Genomic DNA, 25,096 nt, shown 5'->3' with positions numbered 1-25,096 from the left:
AAACTACTTCCTCTATATCAGTTTCATCTAATTTATCATCATTGGATTCCTCATCAGCTATTAAGCATGTCTTTTTATCTCTTCTTTTGAAGTCTCAGTATCCTCTGTAATGATTATCTTTCTGTCTGTTATCTCGGTAATCTCTCTTTTCAGTAAAATCTTTGTCAAGATAGTTAGAAGCCATATGTCCTATTTTATCACAATTGAAACATTTCAAAGGTAGTTTTCCTTTATACTTACCTTTGCCTCTTGGTAACCTTTTGGCTAGTAGTGCTTCAAACTCTTCTTGCTTTCTAATTCCTCATATAGTTTGTGTACTTCCATGTTCTTACAAAATCTTTCACTTTCTCCACTATGATCTCCTTTAGAGTACTTATACTTTCTTTCATTATAATTATTAGATTCATCAAGATGAAAAGAACTAAATGCAGATTCAACTTTATTTACGGAAGATCCACTATTATTAAAATTACTTAACTCAAATGCATGTAGCTTACCAATAGTAGCATCTAAAGAAACTGACATATTAGGTACAGACCTCAATTCATTGATTACAGAGACTCGGGTTGCATAAGCTGGTAGAAGGGTTCTCAACAACTTACTTGTTATATCCTTTTCTTCAATAGTTCCACATGCTCCTTTGATTTGATTGACAATCTCCTTTAGTCTTGTATTGTACTGAGTTATGTTCTCACCTTCATTCATCCTCATAGTTTCAAGTTGTCCTCTTAGACTATCTACTTTTTCTCTTTGAACATGTTCATCTTCTCCATATACTGATATGAGTTTGTCCCACATTGCCTTTGCATCATTGCAGCCTTCTAGGTCATTAAACTCTGAATTGGTCAATGCAGATGTTATTTCAATCATTGGTTGAATATGTTCTTGCTTTGCCTTTATCTCTTCCATAGTCAATGGATAGGTTCTCGGTGTAACAAAATTATTCTCTAGATAGTGTTTAGTATATTCTCCAACTTCTGATAGATGTAGCTTCATCCTTTTCTACCATGTAGAGAAACTTGACTTGTTCAGCTTTGGTGCATCCCTCTTATACATCTTTGGATCTTTAACTCAAGTGCCTTTAAACTTTTCCTTCTGGAGTCTAAAGCTCTGATACCAATTGATAGATCTTATACTTAATATAAGTATAGATCCAATAACCAATAAGATGAGAGGGGCGGGGGGTGAATCATACAAATTTAATCTTCTATAAAAACATCAGATTCAACCTCAGTAACATATATATCAGTAATATAACCAAAACTGTCAAACATGCAAACTCAAAAGCATATAAACATCATAAACCTCATAACACTAGATTTAAAGTGGAAACCCAAATAGGGAAAAAACCACAATGGGATTTCGGACCCACTAAGAAATATACTCTTCTAGAGTATGCTCGGTTAAAAGCAAATACTGTTAAAGATTACAAACACATTGCTAGATGTGACCCAGTTAAGGGATTTCCCTCAAATCTGTTAGGATCTTCACCTTGTTAGAAGTGACCTTGTTAAAGGATTTCAAACACTCAATCAGAATGTCACCTTGCTAGAGGGTTTTACAAATAAGATTGTTAAGTCCACTCGGATAAGAGATTTTTAGTCACTTTCACAAAATAACAGTAATAAAACTCTATCTGCAACTTCACATCTAAAATGCTAAAGCAGATTCTTATTTGTTCAATAAAATCTAGACATAGAACTAATCTTGTCTATCTGCTAGGCTTCTATACTCTGTTATTCAAACAGGTCTTCAAGCTTCTATGCTCGGTAATCACTATGTAGCATCCTTGTGCATACACTTGCCTGCATACATTATACATTGTTTATCAACATTTTCCTATTTATAAACAATTAGGTAACCACATAATCTCCTTGATCACATTTCCTATGATCAATCATAGCCATCAGATCTTCAATCTTGTCCAGTTTCAATGCATCTTTCTATCTAAAAATGTTTTACCCTACCTTTGAACTTGCATACATTTCTTGGAACTTGTGCTAGGGTATTGCAGTACAATCTACACTGTAGATCTTCATGCCAAATTTTCATTGCCTTAGATTCATTAACAAACTTCATCCATGGCTCACCAATCATTTAATCAATTCCAGCTCATCAGCTTCCTTCATTAAATAATGCATGCAAACATTTAATGCATTCTATTATAGCTCAGTTACAACTCGGTAGCAACTCGATTATAACTTGGTGAATACTAAACTTCACTCGGTAGACATTCCACCTTCATTAACCGATAGCGACAACCTTAGGGTTTACCGACTAGGTTCTTTTCTTGGTAACATAGTATAGTATTAACCTTTACAATTTACAACATATGTATGATGTTAAAACAATCTAAACATCATGATCTCATCATTGTCTGACTCGGTAGTAGTTGCCCATTGAATACCTTATTCATCCCCTTATTCATCATATTCTTTTCTATGTCTTTTACTGACATCTTTATATTCTTTAAATCATACTTCTCAAGATATGGCAACATCATATTGAATTAGAAAATCAATTTCTTGACATCAATGAAAAAATAATAATATCAAGACAGTAAACATCTTTAATCAGTTATATCCATAATCATCAACAACCTTCTCAATATTCTTATGAAATGCCAACAATCTTTCATTATCCGTTATAATGCAATATTGCCAACATCAACTCCAATTAATCTAACAATATACAAATCTATGATTGGAGGTTTACTCTATTTAACACAAACTAGACCTGATATAATGAATGCAATATGTATTGTTTCAAGATTTCAAAGAAATCCTAAAGAAAATCATGAATCAACAGTTAAAAGGATTTTCAGGTATCTACAAGGCACAACAAATCTTGGGTTATGGTATCCTAAGGATGAAAATTTTGATTTATGTGCATACACTGATGCAAATTGGGCAGGAGATGTAGATGATAGAAAGAGTACCATTGGAGGTGCATTCTTTCTTGGCAGAAGATTGATTTCATGGATAAGTAAGAAGCATACTTGTATATCATTATCAACAGCAGAATCAGAATATGTTGTAGCAGCAACTAATTGTACTCAGGTATTATGGATCAAGCAAATGTTGAAGGATATATAAAGGTAAAATGCAAAGAACCAATAATTATTTATTGTGATAATTCAACAGCAATTGATATATCAAAGAATCTGGTATTTCACTCTAAGACAAAGCATGTTTCTATTAAGTACAATTTTCTGAAAGAGAATGTTGAAGCAAATGAAGTGAAATTGGTTTATGTGAATACTAAAGAACAAATTACATATATCTTTACAAAGCCTTTGCCTAAGGAAACATTTGAATATCTTAGAGAGTAGCTTGGGGTAATTTCCCCACTGGCAGAGACTTAGATGATCAAGATTGGCATCAAACCGGTAGGGACTAACAAAAAAATCTTTTTCCATCTTTGAAGAAGGAGAGCTACTTCTCAGGGGTCGTAGTTGGCTAAATGTTATGTTTTTGAATTCTTAACTGCTTTGGCATTTGATGTCAAAGGGGGAGAAATATCTATGAAAACACTATACCTTGAGGGAGAGATATAATCTTTGGATATATATATTTTTGATTTTGGTTTCTGTTTCTATTACAGAACTTTGTATTGATCTATCTTTGGGAGATTGATCGTTTATTGGTTTTTGGCATTCTATTTTTGGCCCTTAGATGTTTTTCCATCTAGTGTTGCCATCAATGCCAAAGGGGGAGATTGTTGGTATTATGGATGACTTCGTCATGTGTTGCATTGGTTTTGTCATTGATGTCAACACTTATCTTCTTGGAGGTCTACATTGTTGATTTGGCACTATAGTTATATTGGTTTATTATTGAAATGACATATTATGTTCACCTGTATGGTTAGTGGCTTACACATAGTCATCGGTATATGTTCACCAATAGGCTATATGGTTCACCGGTAGCGATGATAACTTGGAGATCATTTGGTTATGTCAAAGACATGGATTGGAAGTTTGGATTTGGTGTTTTTCTTATTGGTCTAATCAGGTTGACAAATTTTCCTTTACTAGAAGATAGGTCTAGGTTATGGACCAATACATGATATCTATTCTAGATCAGCACGACACATTATGGAGATGGTTTATTGATTGGTAAATGTATTGAGATGACATGTTGTATCACATCAAGACTTATTTGTAATTGATTTTAATTGTAATATCTTTAGTGAGCCGACCTATACATTTGGTCTTAGGTTTTGTATATATGATTTTAAGATCTTATTGAAGACCCGGATATAGGATCATGATGAGTGTGTGCGAATATTGAAGAGCGAAAATAAGCAGGTCCCTATGCGAATCATGCAGACATTATTTGAAGGTTGAAGGAAAGGTTATGAAGGTGTTTGACACTCATGTTCAGAGCCTAAACCGGTACTGAATATAGCATTGTAGATGCTATCTTGAGCAGTACATTATCATTGGATTTAATCCAATTGTAGTCAGTGTGACTCCTATTTTGTGATTGAGCAGTGAGCTCTAGGCGGTTGGCCTTTCTGCATTTGTAAACCCCATTTGTATAAACTTACTATCTACAATAGTATCATTTGACTGTGGGTAAGGTTTCCCATCGTGGTTTTTCCCCTTACCAGGTTTCCATGTCAAAATCTTTGTGTCATGTGTTGTGGATGTTGTTTGTCTTTCTGTTTCATGCATTAAGTTATTCTGGTATTGCTATAACTATTAATCTATTTTACTAACACTTAAGGTTGGTTTACCGACACTAAGTTTAAGTTAGAATAATCTATTTGGATTATAATTTATTGACAACTGGTTCACAACTGATTCACCCCCCTCTCAGTTGTCCTTCTCAGTTCCTAACACATAGTTCTTGCTGCATCCAAAATGGTTATATTCTTCCTTTCCACTACTCCATTTTGTTGATGAGTCTGAGGTTTAGATAACTATCTCCTAATTCCATTTGTCTCATAGTAACTATTAAATTCATGAGAAGTGAACTCACCACCTTGATCTAATCTTAGACATTTGATTTTTAATCCATTTTCTATTTCAACCTTTTCTTTAAAGACCTTGAACTTCTCAAAGGCTTCAAACTTCTCCCTAAGAAAAGTCACCCACATCATTCTAGAATAATCATCAATTTTTAGCATGAAATACCTATCACCTTGAAAGCTTCTAGTCCTTGCTGGACCACATAATTCAGTGTGAATCAAATCAAGTATATCATTATATTTATCATGTATGCTCTTAAAAGTTCTAACTTTCTTTCCCAATTGACATTCCTTACGTATCGGATTATGAGGCTTCATAATCTTAGCTATATCTCTAACTGCCTTTGTTGAACTGATCTTAACAATACAATTAAAATTAACATGACACAACCTTTAATGCCATAATCAACTCTCATCAATATGAGCAATCAAACATGTCTTATTACCAGTATTCAAGTGACAGATATTACCTCCAGTCTGAGTACTAGTTGCAATATCCAAACTAGTTTTGTTAATGATTTTGCATTTTCTATCTTTAAACTGAAGTTGGAAACCCTTGTCCACCAATTGACCAGCACTTAAGAGATTATGCTTTAAACCTTCTACATAATAGACATTATCAATTATGCTTGCCATCTAGAGAAATAATGCCTCTACCTTTGATCATACATGCTTTGTCATCTCCAAATCTAACTTGACCGCCATTGTACTCTTGCAAGGATCAAAATTTTCTTTTATCTCCAGTCATATGATGTGAGCATCCACTATCAATTACCCATTCATCTGTATCTTCAAATTTTTTCTACCAGGGCCTTTTCTTCATTCATGATAGCTGGTTCCGAATCATCTTCCTTTAAAGCATAGAACACCCATTCCTTTCCATTGCTGGATCCACTAGTAGAATTTGTTGCAGGTTCATCCTTGGAGTCATCACTTACTCCTTCCTCATCTGCTATGTAGCATTGTTTTCTTTTCTTAAATCTATATCTGTTCTGATTAGGCTTAAATGATTTCTTAACTCTTTCTTCAAATCTTGCATTCCTATCAAGATATCTAGATGCAAAATGACCAACCTTATTACATGCAAAATATTTAAAAGGCTCTTTTGCTTCATACTTACTTCTTGCCGGTCCTTTAGGTACTCTTCTAGCAAATAAGGCTTCAAGTTGCTCAAATTCTTCAACTTCTTTCCTCATATCTTCCAATTCTTTTGCATATAAGGCTTTCAAATCAATTTGTTCAGTAGATGATGATGATGATGGATGAAAAGAAGGCTCAAATTTTGTAGCTCCAGAAGGTCCAAATTCTTCAAGCTCAAAAGAAGATAATTTCCAATCAGAATGTCTCTATTAACTGAAGTGGTTGCCATTGTTCTCAGCTCATTAATTGCAGTTGCCTTCATCTTGTAAGCCGGTGGAAGGGCTCTCAAGAATTTGTAAACTATTTCATCTTCACTCATAGATCCTCCACTACATTGAATTCCCATAACAATCTCATTTACTCTTTCCATAAACATAACAATTCTTTCATTATCTTCCATCTTCAAGTTTTCATATCTTACCCGATAACCATCAAGATTAGGAATTTTGACAGTAGGTTATGTTGGCATTATGGATGAATTGATTATGTATTGCATTGATGTTTTTGTCATTGATGTCAACACTAGCTCTTATGGTTGGTTATCGACAGACATGTTTTGGTTACCGATAGACGGGTTTTGTTTATCGGTAGAAGATCTAGTGTTACCGACATAAGAGACTATCCGTTGGACACTTCCAACATGTTTGGATCAATGGAGTATATTTGATTTTATGTGTAACATGCTTTTGGAGCATGTTTTGGTTAGTTGGTATTGACTTGGTAATCAAATGCTATGATACACTCTTGTAAACCCTTACCAACATGGGTTTAAGGTTTAACTGAGAGAGCTTTCACTGGGAAATCTTGTCAGGATGCACATGTGGTGTTGGTGCAGCTTCTAGATGGAATTCAGGATGCTAAAGATGTTCTCTAATCATTCAACTGTTTGAAGACATTGCTTTGGCATGGTGGACCCAGATTAGGTCTGGTGCCTATCTAGGTTATTGACCGGTATCATGTTAACATGTTCTCTACACGTTACTAGAATGATTTATGGATTGGTTATTGTTGTTTTGGTCTTAAGCAGACATGGCATATCATTGTAATATGGATATATGTAATGATCTTATTGTAATATATTTTAGGTGGCCGACCTAATTTGTTTAGGCCTTAGGGTTGGTATAAATTGTTGTAAGATCTCATTGTAAATAAGGCATCATGGTCATGGAATGTAATATCATGTGTGAAGGAGATTTGGTTGATCATAGGTGATCAAATTGGGATTAAGGAAGAGGTCAAAGGCCTTCGGTATTGAGCTTAACCAGGACTGTAATCAAGCATGGTAGATGCTATCTCTGGCAGTTCTTTATTATAGATTGTTGTCCATTCATCTTGAGGTGGTTATAACCTCTCTATAGTTAGTGAGACTCTTTTGTAATGAGCAATACGCTCTAGCCAGTGTGCCTTCCTGCATGTGCAGGCCCCTCATTGTATCACATACTTTTTGCAGAAAGTATCATCTGATTATGGGTAGGCTTCCCACCATGGTTTTTCCCTTTTTGGGTTTTCCACATACAAATCATGGTGCTATGTGGTATGGTTGCATTGTGTTAATTATTTGTTTCACTCTTAAGTTTTATTTCTTACCGGTATCTAGTTTTGCTATTTCGGTACTTAATGTTTATGTGATCCTATTAAAGGTTATTAAGTGGATTAATTGATATAATCTGTTAGCAACTGATTCACCCCCCCCTCCCCTCTCAATTATTCATTGGTTATCCTAACAATTGGTTTCAGACCTTTGGTCCTCTTTTACAGAAGTTTAACCACTTGAGGTAGATCCTATGGCAGCTAATACTTCAAACCCACCGACAACTATTTTCAGAAGAGAAATCCCTAAGCTTGATGGAACAAATAATGGGATATGGAAAATTCAAATGGAAACTCATCTTAGATGTCTTGGCAAAGATATTTGGGAGATCACTGAGAAAGGATATACACCTTATGATCTGGCATCTGGCAATCCTACTCCTGTAGACCTGGACAAGAATATTGAAAATGATTGCAAAGCTAGAGAAGTCATCTTGTGTGCACTTATTGATTAGTAAATCATGGGATTGACTGATAAATCATTGGCAAAGGTTATGTGGGATAAATTGCAAACTCTGAATGAAGGTGATCCTACTATCAAAATTGCTAAACTTGATGGTTACTGGGTAAGATATGAAAACTTGAAGATGGAAGATAATGAAAGAATTGTTGTGTTTATGGAGATAGTAAATGAGATTGTTATAAGAATTCAATGCTATAGAGGATCTCTAAGTGAACATGAAATAGTTTCCAAAGTCTTGAGAGCCCTTCCACTGGCTTACAAGATGAAGGAAACTACAATTAATGAGCTGAGAACAATGGCAAACACTTCAGTTAACAAAGACATTTTGATTGGGAAATTATTTGCTTTTGAGCTTGAAGAATTTGGATCTTTTGGAGTTGTATAGTCTGAACCTTCTTTTCATGCATCATCATCATCATCATCTACCAGAAAAAGTGATTGGAAATCCTTATATGCAAAAGAATTGAAAGATATGAGGAAAGAAGATGAAGAATTTGAGCAACTTGAAGCCTTATTTGCTAGAAGAGTACCTGAAGGACCAGTACGAAGTAAGTATGAAGGAAAAACACCTTTTAAATGTTTTGCATGTAATAAGATTGGTCATTTTTGCATCTAGATGTCTTGAAATGAATGTAAGATTTGAAGAGAGAGTTAAGAAAAAATTTAAGCCTAATCAGAACAGATATAGATTCAAGAAAAGTAAACAGTGCTACATAGTAGATCTGAGGATGAACCAGCAACAGACTCTGCTAGTGGATTCGACAATGGAAAGGAATGGGTGTTCTATGCTTTAAAAGAACATGAACCAAAACCAACTATCTTAAATGAAGAAAAGGCCCTTGCAGCAAAAGTTGAAGATAAGGATGAATGGGTAATTGATAGTGGATGCTCACATCATATGACTAGAGATAAAAGAAAATTCATGTCCCTACAAGAATACAATGATGGTCAAGTTAGATTTGGAGATGATAAATCATGTATGATTAAAGGTAGAGGTATTATTTCTCCTGATGGTAAGCATAATACTGATAATGTCTATTATGTAGAAGTTTTAAAGCATAATCTTTTGAGTGTTGGTCAATTGGTGGACAAGGGTTTCCAATTTCAGTTTAAAGATAGAAAATGCAAAATCATTAACAAAACTAGTTTGGAGATTACAACCGGTACTCATACTGGAGGTAATATCTTTCAATTGAAAATTGGTAATAAGACATGTTTGATTTCTCATAATGATGAGAGTTGGTTATGGCATGAAAGTTTGTATCATGTTAATTTTGATTGTATTGTTAAGATCAGTTCAACAAAGGTAGCTAGAGATATACCTAAGATTATGAAGCCTCATAATCCGGTATGTAAGGAATGTCAATTGGGAAAGCAAGTTATAACTTCTTTTAAGAGCATACATGATAAATCTAATGATGTGCTTGATTTGATTCACATTGACTTATGTGGTCCAACAAGGACTAGATGCTTCCAAGATGATAGGTATTTCATGTTGATTATTGATGACTATTCTAGAATGATGTGGGTGACTTTTCTTAGGGAGAAGTCTTAAGCCTTTGAGAAATTCAAGATATTTAAAGCAAAAGCTGAAACAAAAACTGGATTGAAAATCAAATGTCTAAGATCAGATCAAGGTGGTGAGTTTACTTCTCATGAATTTAACAGTTCTTATGAGACAAATGGAATTAGGAGACAGTTATCTGCACCTTGGACTCCTCAGTAGAATGGAGTAGTGGAAAGAAAGAATAGAACCATTTTGGATGCAGCAAGATCTATGATGATGGAAGCCAAATTGCCTCACATCTACTAGAGAGAAGCAGTGAGTACAACAGTCTACACATTCAACAGAGTTCACATCAAAGGTGAAACTAGTAAGACCCCTTAGGAATTATGGTTTGGACATACACCTACTATTAAATATTTCAGAATTTTTGGAAGTAAATGTTATATCAAAAGGGATGACTAAATTAGGAAGTTTGATCCTAGATGTGATGAAGGGATATTTCTTGGCTATTCAATTCAAAGAAAAGAATATAGATGTTATAACAAAAGATTGCAGAAAATTGTCGAGAGCACTAATGTGAAAGTGGATGAGCATTACAAAAATCAATGTCTATCATATGACAGGGAACCAACAGTGGAAATAATCATAACTAAATCAGCAATGCCTCAACTGGTACAGGAAACTGAGATAGTTACACCAGTACAATAAAAAATTTCAACTGTGACTAATGATCAGAGCAGTGAACTTTAAGTTCAAAAGACACCAACGTATGTAAGATAAAATCATTCTGAAGATCAAATCATTGGAGATAGGAACAAAGGAGTTTTGACAAGAAGAATACTAGAAAATGAAGAGGTATGCCTTATTGCTCAAATTGAACCGACATCTGTTATTGAATCTTGTAAAGATAAACATTGGTTAAAGGCTATGGAAGATGAATTAGATCATATAGAAAAGAATGAGACTTGGACTTTAGTTCCCCAACATAAAAATAAAAATGTTATTGGAACTAAATGGTTTTTTAGGAATAAACTGAATGAGGATGGTCAAGTTGTAAGAAACAAAGCTAGACTGGTTTGTAAAGGATGTTCTCAAATGGAAGGAATTGATTATGGTGAGAAATTTGCACCTATAGCTAGAATTGAAGCTGTTAGACTGTTTCTTGCCTATGTAGATTATAAGAACTATAAGGTTTATCAAATGGATGCCAAATGTGCATTTTTGAATGGGGAACTTGAGGAAGAAGTATACATTGAGCAACCTGGTGGATTTTCACTGACAGATGATAAAGATATGGTTTGCAAATTGAAGAAATCTTTATATGGATTTAAACAAGCTCCTAGAGATTGGTATGCAAGGTTGGATAAATATCTTTTGAAGCTTGGTTTTACTAAAGGCAGTGCTGATAGTAATTTATGTTATAAGATCACTGATGATGATATTCTGATTATTGAAGTATTTGTTGATGATATCATTTTTGGAGGAGAAGATAAATTATGCATGGAATTTTCTAATAATATGAAAAATGAATTTGAAATGTCCATGATTGGTGAGATGAGATTTTTCTTAGGTTTGCAGATTACTCAAACTGACAAGGGCATTTTTATCTATCAAACTAAGTATTTGAGGGAATTGTTGAAGAAGTTTGGTATGGACAATTCCAAACTGGTAAGTACTCCTATGATGACAAGTGAGAAACTATCTATCAAATATACATATACACTGGTAAATTTGACAAGGTACAAGTCTATGATTTGTGGTTTTTATATCTAACTCAGACTAGACCAAATATTATGAATGCAGTAAGCATTGTTTAAAGATATCAAAGTAATCCTAAAGAAAATCGTGAATGTGCAGTAAAAAGGATATTCCGATATTTGCAAGGAACAATAGAATATGGGTTATGGTATTCTAGAAATGATGATTTCACTTTATGTGCATATACTGATTTAGATTGGACGGGAGATACTGATGACAGGAAGAGCACTTCTGGTGGAGCTTTCTTTCTCGGAAAGAAATTGGTTTCATGGATCAACATAAAAACAATCATGCATTTCTTTATCTACTGCAGAGGCTTAATATGTTACAGCAACAACTAATTGTGCTCAAGTCTTATGGATGAAGCAAATGTTGAAGGATATCAAGGTAAATTGTAGTGAACCGATAGTTATCTATTGTGATAACTCTGCAGCTATTGACATGTCCAAGAATCCAATAATTCACTCTAAGACTAAGCATATATCAATAAAGTATAACTTTCTGAAGGACAAGGTAGAAGAAAAGGAAGTCAAATTGGTTTATGTGAACACTAAAGAGCAGATTGTAGATATATTCACTAAACTATTGTCTAAGGAATCATTTGAGTATTTGAGAGATAGGTTAGGGGTTTCTGCCCCTCTGACAAAGACTTGATTGATGCAGTTTGTCATCAGTTTGACATGCATTATCAGAGATATTATTCATTCTAGCACTAATGAGTGGTGCTACTACTCAGGGGGAGTAGTCATCTTTGAGATTCAGAGGTTTACATTCTTGCTTTGATATTTTTTGTTAGATTTCTGGCATTGGTGTCAAAGGGGGAGAGATAGTGATGTGAAAAATAAATTCAAAACTTTACATAGATATTATTCATAGGGGGAGAGTTATTGATACTCAGGAGATTGTTGGTTGTCTTCCACGGGGGGAGACCTATTTGGAATTTCTTGGTACTTAGATATTTTTCACATTTAGTGTTGCCATCAATGCCAAAGGGGGAGATTGTTGGCAATATGGATGAATTGATTATGTGTTGCATTGATGTTTTGTCATTGATATTGTTGGCAAAGGCACACTCCAATGAGAAATTGTAGGTGATTGAAGGTATTGCAATTGATGGCAACCTTACAATCCTATGATACTAACAGGAACCAACACTGGCAGACTCAACACCGACACACAGATCACTGACACCAAAAAGATTGATCACCGGCACCATGGCTGACAAGAATTTTGTTTAAATGTATTTTGTATTTAATTGTAAAATATTTTGTAAGCCGACTTGGCAGATTGTAATGTGTAAGGCCTTCCCCAAACCAAGCTTTGATTTACTTAGTTGACCATGTTTGACCCTATTAATAAATGCTATATAATTCAATAGAATGGACTGTGTTAGACAGATAGATTGGTGAGAAAAGTAATTGAACCAAGTTATAGAATTATTTCACCTTGTGGTGTACATTTGGATGTGTTATGAATTTGAAATCTTAAAGATCCACTGATTGGATAATCTTGATCTAACGTATGTCAGCTATATCTAGATTTAGAACTTATATGATTCCATGATTTGGATAACATTGATGTATGTTGATGCTTCATTTATATGCTTTATGATATAGAACTCTATATGATTCTAGAATAGGATAAATTGGAGATGATGTATGTCATTATTGGATTTGCAGGACTTTACTATGATGATAGAATTAGGATGTATGTTTTATGTGTGGATCAAAATTATGAGAATTATGATAATTGCTTATGTGGATTTATTTGGATATGAGATATATTGAATTGTTCAAATGTAAATTGTATGCGAAGTGTTTGATGTGTATTCTAATTCATGTGTTTAATATTATATGAGGTTATTGGAAATTACTAATGTGTATTTGAGTGGCGCAAGAAAAGATATCCATGTGACCATGGAAATATTATGGAGAACCAAACCTAGACCTATGTATGTTCGTAAAACCAGGGTTTGTCTATTTGGAGAGACAACACCCCATTTGTGTCGTATTTTATTCATAATAGTAAATGATGCATGTGTGTTAAATGTTATTTATTTGATTTATTTAGATCTAACAAGAGACAAGATTTCATGTGCAGTTTTGTAAAAGTATTTTCTTTGTGTCACTTGACACATGTGTTGATTTATGTTTGAGTTTTTAAATTTGTCTCTTGGAGGGAATTGTTTAACTATAGCTTTTTCAATTAAATTTAATATGACTCCATAATTGCCTTAGGTAGAGAATCTTTGGGGGTGGTCAACTTAAGTTTGACCAAAAATTAACTTCAAAGGGGTTTAAAAGGGGTTAAATGGACACCTAGGGGTAGTTTAAGAGTGTTTCCTAGAGCCCATAAGGTATACCTAAGGGTTAGGAGTAATTTTAGGCAAGTTTCAACTCCCATGTGACCCTTTAGACACCCTAAAAAGTGGGTTTCTTAAGTTGAGCGAAAATTGAAAATTAGAAGGCTTGAACTAAGTTGTTAACCTTCCTTTTTGAATGAGAGTTCCCTTTCCCATTCTCTCCTACCTTTCCTTTTCAGTTTTTAGAAACTTGTGAGAACTCTCACTAGGGTCTTCTTAAGCAAGAATGAGAGATTTTGGGGGTAATCACCCACTCTCCATTTTTGGAGACAAATAATTTTGAAAAGAAAAAGATAGATTTGGGATTTAGAATTTGGCTAAGTGTAGAAAGGAAAGACTTGTGGAATTGGGCTGCTCGTCCTCAACAAAACTAGCATACCCTTGGGCAATTGAAGGTTGGTTTCACCTTTCTTGTAATGTTTTCTTATTGCATGTTGTATTGAAAGAAATGCTTGTGTAAAAAAAACTAGTTTTCTTTCTTGCATGTATTCCTTGGAAATTTGTTTGGTGTTTGTGCTTATGCAATTTATGTATTTTGGGAGTAATCAAAGCCTCCTACTCTTGGGAGAGAGGATGGTCTTGTGGGTGGTAGAAGTGATAGCCCTCGAGTGAGAGGCTCTTGTTATGAGAGTGATCACAAGGGATTTTATGTGACCCTTACTGCATGGCTTGTTTATGCATTGGGGGTCATAAGGACAGAAATAAGGCATGAATGCCTTGGGGGGCATAAGGAATGTGGGGTTGTTATACTTGATGTATTTGGTTTTCCATGAGGTGGCTATATGTTTTACCATACTTGCAGTCTCCTCAAGGTACTTGGTCCACTACCACCCTTGAAAAGACATCACAAATGTGTGGTACAGTGTAGCCTGGGTTGGGATTGTGTTTGAGATTGTGTTTTCCCTTGTCTTTTGTGTTTGCATGTGTGTTACCTGTCTAGGGCTTGGTTCTTCGAGCTTGGGGGTGGCTACTAGTTAGCCTAGGCTGGGAGGTGAGCACTCCATGGTCATCTCTTTGATTGTAATTGCAAGTTGTTAGAAGAAAATAGCAGGACAAGTAGATGTGGCTAGAAATGGTTGTTGTGGGAAAATATTTGCATATGTATTTAGTATTTTCTTCATTTATTAGAAATGAGAGACCTATTTGTAAAGTGACAAGAGTATCTTGGAGATAAGATTTAAATATTTGTAATAGTCATTTAAGTTATATTGCAGGAAAGAAATTGATTATTTCTGATTTTAGTTCCTAAAGTTTGAAATAAATATTTGTGTGGATAGGATATTCTGAAAAGAAAGAAAATTGTTATTCCCCTTACGCATTTGAAACAATTTATTTGAAAATAAATACAATTGATTTTGCATGCATGTAGAAGGCTGATAATAAAAGCATTTAGATCTATACATGAAAATGTAAAAGTTATCTTCTATTAAATCTGTGATTCTATGTTATGTGCGGCTTTATTTTATTTGCAGAAAATAAAGTCTATAGATAAAATAACCATCTCTATAGTTTAATGTAATAATTTCTAAATTTAAGATAGTTGCTGTTTTAGGATTAGCTAATCTTCTTATTTACTTTTATTGTAGAAAGTAAATCTAGAGTTAGATGGTCTAATTATTTTAAGTAATATAATACTTATCTAGTTGCAGAAAATAAATTTACATATTTAGTTGCAAAGATTTAAATTTAGGAACTAGATGGTCTATCTAATTTTAATAATTGTATTTGCATATAGTTGCTGTTAAAATTATTAAGCTCTGTTATTTACTTATTGTAGAATATAAAATCTATAGTTTACCAGATTTATTGAAATAAATAGTCTCTAGAGTTGTTGTTTTTTTAAGTATATTAAATTCGGTTATTGTGAGTAAGTAAATCAAACAAAATATATTTTATACATTGCTGTAAATCAAATTATTTTTAAAACAACTGTGAAAAAGTTTCAAAAGTAAATTTATAACCTCTATATATGTTGTACTGAAGAGATTTCTAAGTTCGGATGCACATAATCTATATATGTATATATATATTCTTTTAAATATATATATATATATATATATATATATATATAAACACATTGTTTAAATCCAGCTTTTAACACAATATTTTGACATAGTAGAGAATAAAATTTCTTTATAGAGATTTTTGCAAATTGTTATAATTATGCAAAATATATATATATATATATATATAAATTATATACTAAGTAAAAAAAAAAAATAAATAAATAAATAATAATAATAATAATAAAAAAAAAAATAGGGTTTTGGGGGCCCCACTGTGTGTGCACATAGTGGGTGGCCCACGGGCCACCACTGTGTGAACACACAGTGGGCAGTGCCGAAGCGCCACCACTGTGTGAACATACAGTGGCCCGACGCCCCGCACCACCACTGTGTGGGCACACAGTGGGCGGCGCCCGCACACCATTGTGTGGTCGCACAGTGGTAGCGCCCAACACACCCATCACCCCAACAAAAAAAAGAAATCGCCGCCGCATCTTCCATGTCTGCTTTGCACCAGAAAAAAACAAGATAAAACCGTAGCCCGGGTAGGGCTAGGGTAGAAATAAAAGAAATGAGTTATTAAAAAATGAATATAAAAGGACTCTTTTATAATAAGGATTAGGGTTTACATTTTATGAAAATATTATGAAGTGTGGATATATATATATATATATATATATATTCATAAGAATATAATATTGTAACGTCATAAATTGTATGCACTTGCTAAAGCAGTACAATTTAACACCTAGTTTAGCACCCGCCTTGGCGCAGTTGCATTTTGCATTGCATTTCCCCTTTAGCACTTAATTAATCAAATTAATTAGGTCTAAAGGTTCTATTTCATCATTCTCCACATCATAAAGTCGGGCCCTTTCATTAAAGCGTGCCCCTTTTCATTTTATTCCACCAATACATCATCTAATCAAAAACCCTAATTAGGCCCTATTCTGAGCTTGGGGGCTTAATTTCGGGGGTCAAAAAATCTCGAAATCACCTGTAACTTCGAGATTCTCTCTAAAATCATCATATCTGACGGCCCTGAAAATTTGGTGAAAAGTTGTCGGGAACGTGGCGCCCGGAGTGCACACGGTCCCGGACATTTTTCTTGAAATTTTAGGAGCGTGATCCAATCATAAAATAAAGCTTAACCCCAAGAAATTGGCGGGATATTCAATCTCTAGGTTGGCCAAAAGTTGGAATTAAGACCTAGGGTTTCATACATAAGAGCTCTCTTTCTTCATTTGAAGGGATCCGATTTTTGTTTTCAGGAACCTCATATGCAGCGAAAGAGCAGATCTTTGAAGACTTCAACAACTTACAACATCCCTCTATCAAGAATTTATCAATTCCATTCATCCATTTAGGGCTTGGAAGACATTGGAGAACAATAGGAGATTACTAACTAAAGATTGCTTGTACCCCGCCCTTGAGGGTTGGGTATGATTTCATGTTGTTTCCATGTCTTTGCATAAGCTTCAATATCTCATTTACTCATGCTTTAGATCATTTTGCATCTTGATTTAGAGCATTTACATTATCATTTACAAGCAATTAGGGTTTACTTTCTAGGTAGCTCTAGCTTGCTTGCTTGCATTTTAGATCTTGCACACACACAAGGTCTGCACACACATTACTTTTACAATACAACTTGGCTATTCATGGAGGTGGAAATCACCGAAGCGGGGGTTTGACTAAGGCAAAACCCTATATAGCCGCCCAAACACCTTTTTCAGATATAAGTGCAGGTTTCGAGACTTAGACGACGCTGCAGGTTGCAGATCCGGAAGAAGCAGGTCGAGACAGCACCCCACACCAAATTGCAGAGCAGAATACCAGGACAGGGGCATGGGGTGCCCTGGTCCTGCCAAGACAGGGGCGCTGGGTGCCCTGGTCCCTGGGACAGAAGCGCTGGGCGCCCTGGTCCTCCTGACAGACAGCATTTCAGACAGTTTCCAGAGTGCAAAACAATGGTTTCAGGTGTAGTTTCAGGTGTAGTTTCAGGTGCAGAATCAGGACAGTGGCGCCTGCGCCCCCGTCCTGAACATTTCCACTCAGATTTTGACTCTGGGTATGCATCTGCATTCTTGTTTTATCCTTGTGTTTACAACTTTCCATTGTTTAAGTTCAGTTCTGCAATCTTGTTGTTAGCTCATACTTGCATTTTAGGGTTAGGAATTGGACTTGCATAATCTTACCTTTCAAATACAACAAAGGAATAGAAATCCTAATAGGTAGCCCGTGGCTCTCTCTTTCACAAAAAGAAGTAGCCAATTGTGCGATACCTCTAGGCTCTTTCGTATTCCGTAATGTGTGACAAGAGGTAGGATTAGGGCATGATAACCTAGTCTCGCTTTTCCCCCCACACAAATATATGTATATTTTTATAAATAGGGTTTTAAATTTTGAAGGAAAGATCAAAAAGGAGTAAGGATATTTAACTAGGTGGTTATAATGTGTTAATAAATTTATGAGTGTGGTTATATATATCTATAGATATGTTTTTTTTTAAGTCATATATTTATGAAGTAATAATTAATTTAAATAAAATAGTTGAGGTGTTTTAAATTAAGCTAAATATTTGCAAAATTAAATCTTTAAGATGTATTAAATTAAACGTTAGGGAATTTAAATTTTGTAGTAAATTATTTGTCTATAGGGATTAAACTTTAGCCTCCTAGATATAGGTATATGAGATGAAGTTCTATAGGAAATATTCATTATGAGAATTATTTTAATTAACCCCCATTGCCGATTAGTAGTCACATGTTAATTAATGTTTAAAATAGATTTGAAACATTAAGTACTATGTGCTAGGACTAAATTTATTTATTCCCTAAAAGTGATTTATGACTATTGGAAATTAATATTATCCTTGTCTATCAATTTAGATTTTTGGATTTAATTAATCTATTGATTAAATTTGATGAGCTATTAAATTAACTCATGTAATATTTCGCATTTATTTTTAAATTATTTTCGTTTACTTGATTTAGTGGTTAGAGTTAACTCAAACATAGTTAAGACAAAACATGTTATAGCATTTTTATATTTGTCAATTTAATGTTTTAAGCTGTGTTTTTTTTAAAAAAAAATTATCCCATTCATGCCCCAAAGTTGGGCATGATATAATATGACTCATATAAGTATGAGATCATTATAGATAATTTAGAGGTGATAGAAGATGGAAGAATTAATACAGACCTAATATGCGAATTGTAAGGCAGATATTGGATAAGGGTTTATGTATATTGCAGAGCTTAAACTGGTACTGAATCTAGCATAGTAGATGTTGATCTAAAGAAGTACAAGACATTGGATTTGTATAATCCATTTTTGTAAGTCAGTGAGCTCTAGGCACTTGGCCTTCCTGCATGTGCAGGCCCCTATTGTAAACAGTAATATTCCCTTATTGGCCAGTAAGCAAATATAGTGGGTCACAAATCCCACCGACGTTTTTCCCACACTAGGTTTCCTCGTTAAAAATACTATGTTATGGTGTGTCTCTTATGTTGTGGTTACTGCTCTTATTTACTGCATTATTTTTGGTTTACCGGTACACAGTTTTGATATACTTTTCATGTAATAATTCAACTAAATTCTTATACCAGTCAGATAATGATTCACCCCCCCTCTCAGTATCTTTGGGAATCCTAACAAATATCAATACTAGCTATTATGGTTGGTTACTGGTAGACAGGTTTTGGTTACCGGTAGAAAATCTAGTGTTACGGATAGAAGAGACTATCTGTTGGACACTTCTAGCATGTTTGGATCAATGGAGTATGTTTGATTTTATTTGTTACATGCTTCTGGAGCATTTTTTGGTCAATTGGTATTGACTTGGTAATCATATTCTATCATACACTCTTGTAAACCCTTACCAGCATGGGTTTAAGGTTTAACCGACAGAGCTTTCACTGAGAAATATTGACAAGATGCATAAGTGGTGTTGTTGTGGCTTCTAGAAGGAATTCAGGATCATGAAGATGTTCTCTGATCGTGCTTCAACTATTTGAAGACATTGCTTTGGCATGGTGGACCCAGATTAGGTCTGGTGCCTATCTAGGTTTATGGACCGGTATCATGTTAACGTGTTCTCTACACATTACCGGGATGATTTATGAATTGGTAATTGTTGTTTTGGTCATAAGCTGACATGGCATATCATTGTAATATGGATATCTATAATGATATTATTGTAATATATTTTAGGTGGCTGACCTAATTGGTTTAGGCCTTAGGGTTGGTATAAATTGATGTAAGATCTTATTGTAAATAAGGCATCATGGTTGTGGAATATAATATCATATACGAAGGAGATTCGATCGATCATAGCTGATCGAATTGGGATTAAGGAAGAGGTCAAAGGCCTCTGGTATTGAGCTTAACCGAGACTATAATCAGGCATGGTAGATGCTATCTTTGGTAGTTCATTATTCTGGATTGTTGTCCATTCATCTTGAGGTGGTTATAACCTCTCTATAGTCAATAAGACTCTTTTGTAATGAGTAGTACACTCTAGGAAGTGTGCCTTCTTTCATGTGCATGTGCCTCATTGTATCGCATACTTTCTACAGCCGTATCATCTGACTATGGGTAGGCTTCCCACAATGGTTTTTCTCTTTCTATTTTTTCCACATACAAATCATGATGTTATGTGGTATGGTTGCATTGTGTTGATTATCTGTTTCACTCTTAAGTTTTAATGCTTACCGGTATCTAGTTCTACTATTCTGGTACTTAATGTCTATGTGATTGGGTTAAATGTTATTAAGTGGATTAATTGATATAATCTATTAACAAATGATTCACCGCGCCCCCTCTCAATTGGTCACCGGTTATCCTAACAGGATCACCTTCATTTGGAGTTTGCAATTTATCCCACATAACCTTTGCTGATGATTTATCAGCCAATCCCATGATTTGTTGATCAGTAAGTGCACACAAGAAGGTTTCTCTAGCTTTGCAATCATTTTCAATATTCTTGTCCAGGTCTGTAGGAGAAGGATTACTAGTTGCTAGATCATAAGGTTGTATCCTTTGTTAGTAATCTCCCAAATATCCTTACCAAGACATCTAAGATGAGTCTCCATTCAAAATTTTCATATCCCATAATTTGTTTCATCAAGCTTAGGGATTTCTCTTCTAAAAATAGTTGTCGGTGGATTAGAAGTATTAGCTGCCAAAGGATCTACCTCAAGTGTTTAAGCTTCTACAAAAGAGGACCAAAGATCTGATACCAATTGTTAGGATAATCGGTGAACAACTGAGAGGGGGGGCTAAATCAGTTGTTAAAATATTATATCAACCAAACCACTTAATAACCTTTAACCAGATCACATGAACATTAAGTAACGAAATAGAAGAAATAGATACTGATAAACAATACAACTTAACAATAAAATAGATAATCAACTCATTGCAACCATACCATAGAACACCATGATTTGTACATGGAAAACCCGAAATGGGAAAAACCACGATAGGAAGCCTAGCCATAGTTAGATGATACTTCTACAGAAAGTATGTGATACAATGAGGGCCTGCACATGCAGGAAGGCACATTGCCTAGAGCGTACTGCTCATTACAAAAGAGTCTCACTGACTACAAAGAGGCTATAACCACCTCAAGATAAATGGACAACAATCTAGAATAATGAACTACCAGAGATAGCATCTACCATACCTGATTACAGTCCTGGTTAAGCTCAATACCAGAGGCCTTTGACCTCTTCCTTAATCCCAATTTGAACACCTATGACTGACCAAATCTCCTTTGCATATGATATTACATTTCACAACCACAATACATAATCTAGAATGAGATCTTACATCATTTTATACCAACCCTAAGGCCTAGACCAATTAGGTTGGCTACCTAAAAGATATTATAATAAGACCATTACATACATCCATATTACAATGATATCCCATGTCGGCTTAAGACCAAAACAATAATAACCAATCCATAAATCATCCCAGTAATGTGTAGAGAACACGTTAACATGATATCGGTCGATAAACTAGATAGCCACCAGACCTAATCTGGGTCCACCATGCCAAAACAATGTCTTCAAATAGTTGAGGCACGATCAAAGAACATCTTTAGCATCTTGAAATCCATCTAGAAGTTGCACCAACACTACTTATTCATCCTGCTAGGATTTCTCAGTGAAAGCTCTGTTGGTTAAACTTTAAACCCATGCCGATAAGGGTTTACAAGAGTGTGTGATAGCATCTGATTACCAAGTCAATACCAACTAACCAAAACATGCTCCAGAAGCATGTAACACATAAAATCAAACATACTTCATTGATCCAAATATGTTGGAAGTGTTCAATAGATATTCCCTTCTGCCGGTAACACTAGATCTTCTACCGATAACCAAAACCTATCTGTCGGTAACCAACCATAATAGCTAATGTTGACATCAATAACAAAACATCAATGCAACACATAATCAATTTATCCATAATTCCAACAAGTGGTTTCTTGAGTTATCCTATGTTGGATTATTTTGTTGTGTATGATTATTGATTGGTTTAATTATTAATTAATTAAGTAATTGATTAAATTGATTTATATAGTTTAATAAGTTTAAATCAAACTAATGGATTAATATAGTTTATAATAATAAATTAAATAATATTTGATATAAATATTTTATATTAATGGGGAAATTAATTATTATTTATTTAATTATTTGTTGTGGTTTTAATATTATGTGGTTATTTATTTATATTTCATTATTTATTTAATTAATGGGCTTTTATAATTAATTGTGCCCTTTTCGGATTTATTATTGATATTTAATTGTTTTATGTTGTTGTCAAGACTTTAATATTTTACTTGGATGGACAAATATTATTATCCATGGATATTATTTATTTAAGGGGGTTTTGATTTATTATTTTATTTTATTTGCCATTTTGCCCTCTTGGTTAATTTAATTTTATAAAAACTACCTACCCTTTTACCATATTGGTTTAATGGTGGGAGGTAGGTAAATAATATAATATAATTATTAAATACTTGCCTTGAAATAATTCTAGGTAGGTATTGTTGTCTTCAAAATCTGATTCCTTTTAATATCCTTAAAATAATATGATTAAACTCGGTGCAAAAGAGACATCAAAGATAAGGAAATTCTCAAGACAACATATGACAAGGCTTGATTGAACCTTCTACACTTCGGACTTACTCAGAGCCCAGGTGGGTATACCTTTGTGAATTGAATTCACACTTTCAAACATAAACCCACAGTAAACCAGTCCAGAAAACTAGTGGATCTATTCACCTTGAAATCAACTAAAAATAAAGAATGGAAATTATACTTAAATTCAGCATTTCGATCAACAAAACATGCAATAAACAAATTCAATCAATACCAGTGCCTTATCCAAGGTCATAGAGTCATCTAAACTCAGATAATACTCCTCAAACAAAACATCTTTATGCGTCCCGTTGGCTTGGTTTCTATTAATCCTTGTATATGCCTGACACCTACAAGAATTTATGCATTCCAAATTAAGCTATGATCATCAAAATTCAAAGTCTCTTCCAAAGAGTTTACTGGTATGAGTGATCCCCGCATCTTTAATTTCCCTCCTAAAGAGAAAAGCTAACAAACACTTCTACTAAAATTGCTTTGCAATTCCATTCAAACAGAACAACCCTGGATTATTCAGAATGAAAACAGTAAACAAATTGTAAACACACTTGAAGACAACACAAAGCTTCACTCAAAACCAATGGTCTGTATATTGATATTTAGTTCAAGAAATATTACAAGAAGTTGTTGAATATTCTCCATAAGACTTAGAAAAGCTCAGATAAATTTCTGCAGCGTTTTCTTACAATTCTTTGCGATCTCCCTTTCCTCTAGTCCTGGTATCCATTTATAACAACATGGATGCACAAAGCTTCGGACTTCTCGAGGAGAGTTTGTTACAATCATTTCTTTCAAAATAAAGAGGTTACAAGCTTTTCGCAAAAACAGTTACAAGCTCTTTTCAACCTCTGTAGTTTCTTCAACAGGCTGTTCGGTTGCAACCTCTTCTACCTTTTCAGAGATGCTTTCCAACTATTTTAGATCATGGGTGGCATATTTAGTTTTCCACTCATCATACACCTCTTCTGTCAGCCATGAGAAATTAATAACTTTATCCTTAGTTTTAGTCAACCTTTTCCAAGAATTTCTCATTTTGTTGACTTCTAAATTAAGAAAACCATAATGTGATTTAATTTTCTCTATCTCTTGTATTGTCAAAACAAAGAAAGAAGCATCATCTAGATCAATAATTCCTTTAACTCTTGGTGACAATTTAGCTTCTATCTCCTTAAGCCACATTTGTTTGTCCTTTAATTGATTCGGGTTAGCAAAAACTCTTGGGAGCAACTCAAAAACTTGATCAGTGTACTCCTTTTTGCACAAATTTACCTTCCTATCAACATTATCCACTTCTGCTGCTAATTGTACTAAGACTTTAGCGACATCAAAAGTGGATTTAATGATGGGATTGGCCCTTGCTTCATCGCAGCATACACACATAAACTCTAAATCTTGCTCCCTAGGCCTCCATTTGTCAAAAATAGATGTCAAAATGGCCTTGTCTCTCCTGAGCTCATTCCATATATCCATAATTTTACCTACATTGTTGTAGAGCAATGAGGCATTTATTGTATCTGCAAAACTAGAAATTGTAGCTCTTACTCTCTCCTCATACTTCTTTGCATATAAGGCCTAAGCCTATTTCAAGTTTTCTTATTCTTGAGGAGTAATTTCAACCATTTGAGAGCTGGAGGGTGCTGGAGATGGTGGAAACTCAATGATAGGGCTAGTAGGTGGAGGTCTTGCAGGAGAAGAGGAGATCATCAGTGTTGAAGATGCACCTTGATGGTATTGTCCAATCAACTGGCTCTAGAGCTTGGCAATGATGCTATCCTTACCTCTTACCTCCTCCTTGGCATTATTATAGGCCTTCAAAACTATTTCCAACTTAACTTGGAGGGCCTCTTTCTCTTTGGCTTCCTTCTCTGCTACTGCAACACTAAATTTTGTAGTCTCTAACACAGTGCTAGCATCCTCCACTACCCCTGTACTCTGCACTCTCTTCACCATCATCCCACCAAGGTAACTTGACCCTAGGTTGTCTTTGTTTTTCTTACTCTCATTTCTCTTGAGAGACCACATGACAAGTGCAACATTGTCCTTATTGAAAGTAATCCCCTCCATGGGTTTAGTCTCTTTTCTCACTGCATCTAGTACCAGGGCATCTGCTATCTCCCATTC

The sequence above is a fragment of the Cryptomeria japonica genome, chromosome 3, assembly GCF_030272615.1.
Source record: "Cryptomeria japonica chromosome 3, Sugi_1.0, whole genome shotgun sequence".
Taxonomy (NCBI): Eukaryota; Viridiplantae; Streptophyta; class Pinopsida; order Cupressales; family Cupressaceae; genus Cryptomeria; species Cryptomeria japonica.
The sequence above is the reverse complement of the archived record's forward strand: the minus strand, read 5'-3'. Positions refer to the sequence as shown.